Raw genomic sequence first — 12,118 nt, 5'->3', positions numbered from 1 at the left:
AAAACCTTCCTCATCCCTGTTGTAACCACATATCCCACTCCAAAACTCAGGGGAAAAAACAAGCCGACAAACATCTTTTCCATACTGAAAATACTTGCAAAACACAGTGTTGAGATTCGAAGAGCTAGTTGGATATGAACTGATATCCTGAGATACACGCATTCATAACCTCAGAAGTTCTTTGATGTAGGACCTCATGTCATAGATGAGGTCATAGGTACAATGAGCTCACTGAAGTTCTGGGGGAATGTCTTGCTTCTGCTCATTGCTATGGAAACGATCAGATCAGTTCTGCAAGACCCAAGCTGTTAACCCTTTGCAGTGGTGACACTTAATCATTCGAGGCGCCTTGATGGACGTCGGAAATGAGGAACGGGAGTATTGAACTGAGCGACTGAAATTGTTTTCCAAAGTTGTTTGGAATTTTTTTTTTATTAAAAAAAAAAAAACAAAAACAAAAAAAAAAAAAAAATATATATATATATATATATATATATATATATATATATATATATATATATATATATATATATATATATATATATATATATATTTTTATATATATATATATATATATATATATATATATATATATATATATATATATATATATGTATAAAATATATATATATATATAAAAAATATATATATATAAATATATATATATATATATATATATATATATATATACAGTATATTCAGTCTACATGGTAGCCAACTCTTGTGCTGTCCCATGGCTGGTGAACCCATTTCTTTCTCCTCTATATGGCTAACCTGCTGGAACATCCAGCTGGGATTAGATTTCCAACCATAAAAGATGGTCAAAAAGAAAAATACAGCAGTCTCTTACTTGTTGATGTACATTCTATATATATGTGTACTTGTCATCCTGTCATCAGTGGAAGGTTTTCCAGTCAATAACATCATCCACGTATCTCCACTCAATCGATTCAACCAGCCAGACCTACAGTCGGCCATAAATCCCTCTGCTCCACAATAAGTTGTCCATCGTTCTCCAAACATGCTAGAGGGTCATTTACATCGGATACTATAGCTCCTTGAAATCAAAGTGGTTGCGCTACAAAAAATGTAGAAACATAATCTGCTGCCTCGTCCCCACAATAAAATGTTGCCCCATAAAAACCTCAAGTGAGATTATGCTGGTGCAGTTTTCAGCTTGTTCTGTGTCAATTTTCTGAGCTACAAAATCAAACGGACTCCATGCTGAAGTTAGGATAGAGATTTGGAAAAGTCGCTGAGTTCAATACCCAATATGGCTGCCAGATGTATTAAACGTCTTCACAGCTGCAAGAAACAACATGTTTGCATTGACCCTTCCAAAAGCTTGATCACATTAAACTTCACAGTACCGAACAGTCTTTGAGCACACACTCTTTTAGTATTTCAGTCCATTGAATGTTGAGAAATATGGTTTTATTTGTGTTGCTAGTAGTGGTTAGCATCACAACAGTAGATCCAAGTTTCCACTTCTGACCCAAATCGATTGCTCGCTGTTTTTGAAAACGAAAACGCGGCCCCTAGTGGATCAGAGAGGAACAGCAAGTGATGCTTTAGTTGACTCCACCTAGTCACAGTTCAGAATTGACCGACTTTGCATTTGTTCAGAACAGAATTCAAATTTTCAAAACTACGTGTTCAATCTTCATATAATTGTGACACAAAAAGGAGTTCCTCGTTCCTTTGAGCAAGTTGCCAAGGCTTTTGTACATCCAAGCAGTACAATCCTCTGCTTTATCTCACATTTTCAATTGCTTATGTCGCGATCAAAATGTATTACAACTTACAACACATGTCATCAAAACATCTCTCCGGAGTCACTGTTATGTTGACAACACGAGAAAGCAATCGAAACGCCAACTTGTCGTTCTGAGCCTGACATGTTCATCGACACAGATATACACTTTTGAGAGATGAACTAAGGATTTTGAGAGGGAAATTGGCTTTTTAATTTTCTATTTTCTGAACATGATTGCCATCAAATAAAGACCTAAACTTTTAAACAACAGCAATAAATAGTGTATTTTTTTAAAACCTGCTTCACCCAACAATTTTGCTAGAACAAGAGCATTGGACAGGAGAAAAAATGTGTATGTTCTGCTCATTCATCAAGTTACTGTTACAAAGAAACTCCATGACATGCAGTAAAGCAAGCATAGCTTGTAACATCTTCGTAAAGCGATGTGTCCCTCCCACTAGTTAAAAGACGACACTGAGGCTGCCACAGGATTTCAAGGAGTGGCTCTGGGTGTGTTCAAAGAATTATGTACTGTACAACACATATTGCAAACATGTAGCACATGAAAGGAAAGTGCAGTGCTGCAGCAAAAGAAGTACAGTACTGATTATAAACGCATACACTGCAAAAAAAGAGAAAAAAAGACAGTTTTAAGTCAAAAACAAAACAGGAGAGGGAACAAGAGGAATGAGCCATGCACAAAGCTCTTCAATGAATGAATGTTCTGGAAAAGATGCATGGATGATCATAGTCTGAACAGACAATACTTTTTTCCCTCTTTAATTCTATGTTTTTATTGGACGTTATTGTGGTAATGATAGACTATGGGACTAAGGGAATAACGCTGTAGCAAAGGTCTAGAATTGAAGAGGTCTAGACAATTGCATTGCCATTCAATTGTCATTATGAAAATTGCAATGAAGAGTCAAGAAGTCTGGAAGAAGTCTGGGAAGACAGCAGCTTTACGATTGACTTATGTTTGTTTTACACACTTCAAAGGTGTAATGAATGTCTGCTTTGGATGTGGGAAGTTTTCCTGTAACATTGCGAAAGTTTCATCTTCAGTGACCTGACGTCTTTATGGACTTGGATGCAGTAGCATCCTGATGGCTTTCAGCGTTGGCTCGTTAATACTCTGGGATTTTTGGGTTTGAATGAACTTTATGACGGAACATAAAGCACTGGTGCGTTTCCAGTTTGCAGAAAATTGTGAGGGAGATGAACTTTTCTGGGATTGAATGGATTTCTTTTAAGACAAGTGATTATCTTGTTGGGACCAACTGGGTGGTTCATTCTCATAAGCTGGTACAGTGAATCCATTACCACATCATCTTTCCCACGATGAAGATGTCTGAGCTAAGTTTTCCACCCCATCCTTGGGAAGATGATGAAATCCAGATCATTGAGTTCTTTACATACTTTATCAAAAAGAATCTTTGGGCAGGTAAGGCCAGTAGGAGTTATAATCTGGCAAATATAAATATATATATTATTATTAATTACTTTCCATGTAAGATTGTGTATTATTTCTCTTTGTTCTTTCTTTGTTCCTCTTCTGATTGCCACACTTGGGGTTCTCCTCTGATCCATTAGGGATGGATCCCTAATGGATCCATCCGTTAGGGATCCATTGACTGTACTCAACTTGACTGTAGGAGAACAGGTGGACAAGACAGAAACAAAATAAAAAAAGCACCTTTAAAAATTAATGGTTTGGGTTGTAGATGAGCAATATCAGAAACGTCAAGTCGATAAAACAGGATTGTTTTATACAGAGGCAGAAATCATGTTGTTTATTCCACAGGCATCTTTTCAGAGTAGTTATTCTTCTCAGTAGGAAACATTAGAGGCATTGATTATAACAGAAGAAGGTTCCTAAAATACGAAATTAAGATTACAGATTTAAAAGTAAAAAAATAAATTATCAACACAGATTTAGTTTAGGCTCCAAGCCTAAAGCAACTAAAAAATGCCATGAAATTCACTGTGATATATTGCAGATGCAGGCTGCATCTTAAAACTCAACCTGCTGAGGAGCTGAACCCACAAATACTGCAATAAAATCTCTCCTTCACACCAAAAGCTGCTTACTGCACTGCGTCTTGTGTATGACTGGTAGAAAGTCGCTGTAAAAAACAAAACCCTATTCAGTTCAGATTAAGATCACTTTCTGAAGGAGCACAATGGGGCCTCTGATTCGAGTTTAGTGGTAATAGAGAAGTCTGCAATGTTGTCTTTACCATCAGATAGCCTGCCTACCACCAACTGTTACATTTACAAGATAATTGAAGAATAATCATTAGATCACTTTAATAATACTTTTGGGGCTACGAGTTAATCTGGAGCCCTACAGATTTTTATAAAAACCTTTTACAGTACATTAAAGCAGAAATTTTCCATCTAAGAAAATGGAGATCTCTGTACTCCAGCTTTGCATTATCTTAAAGCAAAAGCTAATGTAAAATAAATAAATAAAATCAAGCTTTATATGTGACAGACCACCACAAAGTATCACCGGGAAGTGGAAGAAAGGCATACACATTTAAAAATTTCAATGAGTAACTATCTAAAAAGTTGTATTTTACATTCTTATGAATTGCCCTTTTACGCTGATGCCCCGCAGAAAAGTCCGGTGTAACAGTTCTGACAGTCACCTTCAGAACTGAATTGTAATTAAAGTTCACGTGTGTGTTATAGGAACGCACTAGACAGCTGAAAGATTGAGTTGAAGAGAAGTGCAAAATTGCATTGACAATGGAAAGAGAATGGCACAACTCCAAATCATAATAAGCCAGGATTAGTGCCGATAACACACAAAATGCTGAGGAAAATGGGAAACTAAGGCTGCATATCACCCCTTCCACCAGAGCCACTATTTTAATTTAATTGCTGTTTAAATTATGAATAATAACTGAAAGTACATCTATACATTTTAGTAATATTCTATTTCGGCTTTTATTGTTTGTACTTGATCCTTACTAGGTACGGTCCTAACCGTTGTCTCCTTACAAATTTATTTAAGAATTTCACCATTCCACATATAATAAATAAATCTATCTACTATGTTTTCTCACTAATCTGCACAGTTATGTTTCCACAGTTCCTCATGCTAAATAATAGTGACAAATTCTGTCTTTGCCTGCCATAGTATTTGCTGAATCGGACTACCTGGGCCCGATGTTGCTCTACTCACAGCAGTTTTAGTTTGGTTATGCTATGCTTTGTTTGGGTTTTGCCTTACACCATGCAACATTTGCACATTTACTTTTCAATGAAAATCTACACTCAACACAACTAACTTATTGATATCTGATAGTTAAAATATTAGGTATTTGTTTTTGTTTTTTGGTTTTTACTTAAACTTTTGTTAAATTGATAATAGAAACGGGTCTCTGTATTCTGTGTTTTGGTGAGTAAGGTTGTGTTGCAATTATTTTTCTCTCACTTTAAAGCCAAAATCACAAATAACGAAACACAAGAATAAACTAAGAAACTAAGCTTAAAGAAATTAAAATATGTGGAGGAAACCTTTTAAACAATTATACATTCAGGGAACTGAACAGAATAGGGCAAGACTTAAAGGGAACTAAAAGAACAAATTAAAAATGGTCAAATTTCAAACAGAAGAAAATCAAAACCTAAATAACCCTGGATGGTGAAACTCTGTTTTTAATTTCTAAAAATCACTGTTTTACAAATGACTGTATGAAAAGTGCTCTCTAAATGAAATTTGATTGCTATAACTTGTGTTTAAAAGAGAGATAAAATGTTAGCTGCAGCACAGTGGAAAAACAGTGACTAAAATCTCTCTGTTCCTTAACATTGGGGGCTTCATGCAGCTTATAAAGATTATAACTTCAGTTCCAAATGTTCTCCAAAATCCTTTAATTATTTGACGTAATTTGGTTAACCAGACTCAAATAACTTCAGAGCAGAAACAACATGGGTGATACCAGACCAGAACATGGTTGGAAATGTACCAAAGCAAGCTGGAGGAAAATATGTATTTTTAAACGTGGTGGTAACTTTCCACTTGGACAGGAAAGAAGTTTTCTTAAAAAAGGGCCCACAGAAAACATTTGTTGTGAATTGAACTAAATAACTACAGTGAATTGAATGTTACCAGCAGACCAGTAATTTAAGGTGATAACTTATTTTTTAAAATCTGAGACTGAGCCTGACACAGTGATTTGTAACTTGTTGCACTGAGCAAGATCAACAGTTTGTCCTGAGGGAATTAAAATGGACATATTTAGCTCTGAGCAGAAAACAACGTTTTAAATCTGTGGTCATTGTTGTGCTGGATTCCTAAACCTCAACCACAATAGTTTGGTTTACTTAGATACATGAAATACACAAATGCTTACAGTCTCATAACTCATAGTCAGTATAAGCTTTTCAGGCAGATGCTGTAATGAGTTGAGTTGCATTTCTTGGAAAGCCACTGTTTGTAATGACTATTATTAGAAAACAGGTCTCTCTTTAAAACACCGTCATTATTTCCTGTCCAGCTTGACCACTAAACCTCAGCTCCTTTACTGTGGTCAACAAGCTACAAGGAGGAAGCGGCGAGGACGTCCCATTAGACATGTCACACAAAACCCAGTACAGTAAAAAAAAAAAAAAAAAGACCATGACTGACTAATCTGGAATACTTTCTTATATAACAACCAGAACTCCAAACACTAAGATAAAGGTTTAATAGGGATCAATATATTAGAAAAAAAAGGAGAAAAATACAGTTGAAATTCTCAGTTTAAATTTTTTTCAACCGTTGCAAGACCTCAGTCTTTTAAATTTTGTTGTGTTTTCTATCTTGCACAATGACAATAAAAGGAATTTTGATTCTTGTGAAAGCAGCAACCAGGTGCAGCAAAAATAGGATGGTTATTTGTCAATCTAAGTAACTTGTTCTAATTTATGTACTACGACTGTTCAAAATTTCACCTTTTGCTGCCCAAAACTAGATTTATTTATTGCCATTAAATCATCGCAAACATAGGTTTTTTTTTCTACAATGCAATAAGAAAAAGACTTTATACATTTTGAAAAATAGATCTTAAAAGAAAAAAAAAGCACAAACCATCCAACAAAGACTTTTCATGCCACACCCTACACATGATTCCAATGCAGCAATATAAAAAGCCCACAGCCTTGAGCTCTTTTACTTAACCATAAATACATATTAAGGTCATGGAGTGCCAGTCTGTGCTGCTGATATAATGATGTTGACATTAGGTAAAAGTACTTTGTAGTTGAAACAAAGTTGGGGAGACTGATTCTGCACTGCAATCCAGAAACCATCAACAAATTCAAAAAGGCCTGTAATAATATGTGATGTGATCTGCTCCATTACAGACTGAGTCTCCACCCAGTGCTGCCTCTGACAGACGTGAGTGAGGAGCTCTTTGATGAATCCTCCAGTGCCTCAGTGCTTTGACAGGCCTTCCCAATTATAGCCAGTAAACCAGCCATGTGTTCTCTTCGAACTGATATACTTCAATCACGAAAGGGAACTTGTCTTATGCGGTACTGAGAATAGTTTCTGTTTTTTCCTTTTTCTTACACAAAAATGCTTTGGATTGCAGATTGTTTGACAAAGATGACGTTTTCTACTTATACTAATTATAAATCAGTAAAGAAAAAGAGCTGTCAATACATTGCTTTCAGTGGTTAAACATAAGCCAGACCTATTTACCAGATCAAATCAAGAAATCATTTACATAGAATGATTTCTATGTAAAGGATACTTAATGTTACATTTTTATGTAGCATGAAGTATTCTAAAAGGAATCAAACACCAATCCAGATCTAAAGAGGTTCAAGAAGAGAAAAGAGACAAAGTCCCTGACATTTGTCGCACTGGAAACGGTTGCAAAGTTACTTCAGAGGCTTTGGGACTCCAGCGGAAAAGAGTGACAGCCAACAAAAGAAGAAAACGTGGAGCAGTGGTAAACCTTACTACAAGTGGCCGGCCAAAGATACTCAAAAGCACATCAGTGACTCATCCATAGAGAACTGCAGGCCTCACTTGTCCACAATAACGTCACTGTTCACAATCCAGCAGCAAGAAAGAGTTTGGACAAAATGGCATTCCTGAAAGAGGTCCAGGATAAAAACACAGACTGAAATTCAAAGCCATATATCACATTTGGAAAAAAAAAGCATCTTCATAATTCTTAAAAGCATTTGTCAAAACATTTTGTTGATGGTTTGGAAAATGACAAGCCATTAAATTTTGGAATGTGTGGTTTCTTCTACACCTTTTCAAAGTTGACACACCCTTTAATTTTAATGGGACACAATGCACAGAAATGAATGAGATGCACTACATCTTATGTGACAAAGTGAGAAGCAAGATAGTTTGCAGCAATGCATTGTTATATAATGCAAACGTTTTCATCTTTGTTTATACTCACTTGTTGAGCTGTTATAAACAGAAGCACAGAGTAGTCTTTTATGATTAATGCATACAATTTTCTCCAGATGGAGTGGTTTTTGAGGAGAAAGCAAGTCAAAACCTATAGAATCCATAATTAAAACTCAAGAAGTCAAAAGCAGCTGCACAGAAAGGCACCAGCTTCTGGCATGGAAAAGCTTACCAAAACCTCAAAGCATGGATTATGGAGTTTGTAAAAAGGGAAAGCACCAGAAACCACAGATGTCGTCAAGACGAGGGTTTATACTTGAGGTTACAGCTTCTGCGTAAATGGTCTTGGGCTAGAGGGCCACACGAACACTGACCCTCAACTCCCGACATAAATCTCACAATCAGGTTTGTACGCATAAAATAAAACTGCACACTGTATGTTCTCTCGAATAGGACACATGTATAAAGTTGACAAATATTTCTTTCTTCAGCTCTTGCATTAATTCCCTCTAACCATTCCCTCAAATAGTTGGCCATGCTATGGAGTCTCAGATGTCTTTCTTCAGTGTAAACATTCTAAATAAAACAGTCTTTTCTGGTTTGATGAGTCCCTCCCATCAGAGAGTGTTCTCTCTGAGGAGAGCTATTCATTAGAGCACACCACCCACATGCAGTGTGCCATTTCCTTCAACCTCACATGAACAATCTTTGCAGGCTCTCTCATGAGTGGATGTGTGTAACTGTGTGTTCACGTCTACAATCAGGTCTGCATATGGTTTGAAGAGGTGGTTAGTTTTTTTTTCCCCATTTCCCTTTCCCTGTTTCCACTTTCTCTTGGAAAATTCGACCAAACCTCAACAATGTCCGGAGCTAGTAGTTTGTATTGCTGACTTTGACTATAGAACAACTCACATTTGGTAATGTCTCGAATACAATTATGACCAAATATTTAAGAAGCTTCAGGATTTACATTTTTATGTGTTTTGCACATAAAACAATATTGGAGCCCTCGTAATTCTGTGTACAACAATGTCATGATCTTGGAGTAGAGGGACGGATCTTTGACAGTCTCTCTTTTGTAAAAAGATCTCTCTTGACCAAATGAGTCATGAGAGCTCTATTTTGTTTGGGCGGAATATAATTTATTGCATTTCCAAAGCCCAAAAGGAGACTGGAATAATGCAAGAAATGGATCAAGGCCTGCAGCCGACCTCATGTCCAGTTGAATGAAGCTGTGATCCACAGTAACTACCACATGTTCGTCTGTACAAAGGTAACTGGTAGCTAACGTTAAATTTTTTGTCATAGTGACACTTATTGATAGTCAAAAGGATCAGAAAGTGAAGGTAGTTATGCTTGAATTTATGTGTGTAAAATGCACAATATACAAATGTCTGCTTGCAGCAATATGGCTCAGAAAGTTTGTTGATATCCTTAGTTGTGTGTGTCTTAAACGAGAAATACCATCTAATGTAGTTTGTTTTTAGAAGATTTTTGTCAGCTCATTTTTGGTCTGAAAATACCCTGGAAATATAACATTATATTTTACTTTTGGAAGTGATTTTTGAACTGAAAACAGCTAAATAAATAAATAAATAAATAAATAAATAAATAAATAAATAAATAAATAAAGGTAATTTTTATGTACTGCATAAAAGGAAAAAGAAATGCTTGGATAGTAACCTGCTGAGGTGAATTACATCTGGAGAAATTTGTCCATCATTTCACTGTGATCCCATCCAAATCCAGCCGTTCACATGACTAATCATCTGCCAGAGCTACTTTTGACATGCTGAGGTGCTATTCTTTGAAGTGTTTTGGCTTTGAGACAGAAAGCTTAGCAGACACAGTGGAACTGTGCCAAAGTGGAATGGAGTGTTGCAGTATGAACTGCTGGCAGTACAGCCAAGCATTTTGTTTGGGTAGTTCATGGTACCAGCACAGGAGCCAAACGTTTCCGTGGTGGAATTTAAAATGAAGTTTAAAAACAACATTTACGGGACACAAATTTGTTCTTCTTGATTTACATGTTGAGCTGGTTATAAACTGACTGATGGCGAAAATTTAATTCAGGCTGTCTTTAAAAAGAAAGACAGGAGAACAGGTGATAGTCTACAGATGTAATGGCTAAGCTGACTCGAATGTTATTTCAAATCAAATAAATCTCCCACTCAGATTATTAAAACTGTTCTGTCCATTTTTCTGTCAGAATAAAGGACATAATATACTCAGCAACTCCAGCGTTATTTGGCTATGACTCAAACTAACCACCAGATGTCCTTATTAACACAAAAAACCTGTGTCCTTTGGAAGTGCTAGAGGAAAATCATCAAAGCTGAAAAACTGCACGATGCCTTGAAAAGGTTTTTATGCACCTTGAAGTTTATCACATTTTACAACAATATAACTTCAGAGCATTTTATATGGAGTTTGTACTTTAGATCAACACAGAGTAGCACACAATTGTAAGATGATAGATCAACACAAAGCACATCTATGTAAGAGGAATAAAATATACATTATTTTCTATATATTTCCATTCTTCACACTATGTACAAAATACAAACAAAAAAACAATATAACCAACTACCTTTAAAGACAGCCCACCTGTTTGCGTTTTATTCTCGATATGATTGCAAGTGTTCTGTGAAGAACTCAAAGAACGCTACTGAACAACCAGCATGGTGGTGGCAGCATCATGCTGTGGCAATGCTTTCTTTAACTGGAAGGGATAAAGTTATGAAGAAGTTTAAAATAAAATTAAACTGAGGAAAACTATCCCAAGTTCTGAACATCTTACAGAACAGTGCCGAATGCATCATCAAAATGTAAAAATAAGCTTACCTTATTTTAACATCTGAAAATAAGTTTACAATGTAGAATAATCAAGACCTCCATTCAAACTGGCATGCATGGTATGGAGAGCATTGATCAGAGAAGCAGCCACAATATTAATGTAATTCTAGAGAACCTGCAGGGATTTGTAGCTCACAAAGGAGAATCTGCCAACAGGACAACTAGTACTCCATAAATCTGGGTCTGAGCAGATAGCCAGAAGTCCTGACTGGAATCCAACAAGCAAGCATGTGGAAGAAGTTCATCTATAAATTGGATGAGATCAAAATTGAACATTTTAGGCTGAAAGTAACATGCTTTCTTAGGGGTGAAATGTTGTGCATCACCCTGAGCACCACATCTCCACCATGAACCATGGTGAACCATGGTGACAGCTTCAGTGGGAATGGATGGAGCTAATTACAGCCAGAACTAGATGAAGCCATATTCATGTCCTGGAATAGCCCAATGAATGCCTAGAGCTTAAACTGGTTGGGAGTCTGCAGAGAGACTGTGCAGTCTCTGTTCAACTGTTTCACTGACTGAGCTTAAATTAAATTGCATTGATCAATAGGCAACATTTTTGGTCTCTAGAGTCTAGTGGTAAAAATACACTAGCAAAGATTTATAGATGTAAATGCTGCACAATTTGTCCTACAAACTTTTCAGATTTAAAAAAATAAAAAATAAAAACCATACTACATTTTCTTTCCACTTTACAATTGTGCACAGCTTCATCCTGCTATGTCACATAGCATGTCTACAAAATAAAGCTTGTTGCTGCAATCCATTATGTATGGCTAAATACTTTCCAGATTAGATATACTATATTTTACAATAAATGTACTCCCAAGAGAAAGAAAGCCAGAGTGTCTATGAGCAGAATTGGGATTTTTTTTTTTTACTTTAATTTTGTAGACATCTACTGTATTTGAATGATCAAACATACCACAAATAGCACCATCAGCTTTTAGACACATTATGTTTAAAGTTTTACATTTGTTTAGTGGAGGTTTCAGCCAAGTCAACCTAACAATTAGTAATAGGTGAAAAGCAGAAAAAGTACGAAATTCACTGGGCCAAACTAGGTTCTCACCAAGCATAAAGTAATCAAGAGAAAAGATTTAAAATAATCGGTTTCCATCTAATCCATCCAT

The sequence above is a fragment of the Xiphophorus maculatus genome, chromosome 8 (assembly GCF_002775205.1).
Source record: "Xiphophorus maculatus strain JP 163 A chromosome 8, X_maculatus-5.0-male, whole genome shotgun sequence".
Taxonomy (NCBI): domain Eukaryota; kingdom Metazoa; phylum Chordata; class Actinopteri; order Cyprinodontiformes; family Poeciliidae; genus Xiphophorus; species Xiphophorus maculatus.
This window is presented reverse-complemented; position numbering follows the sequence as displayed.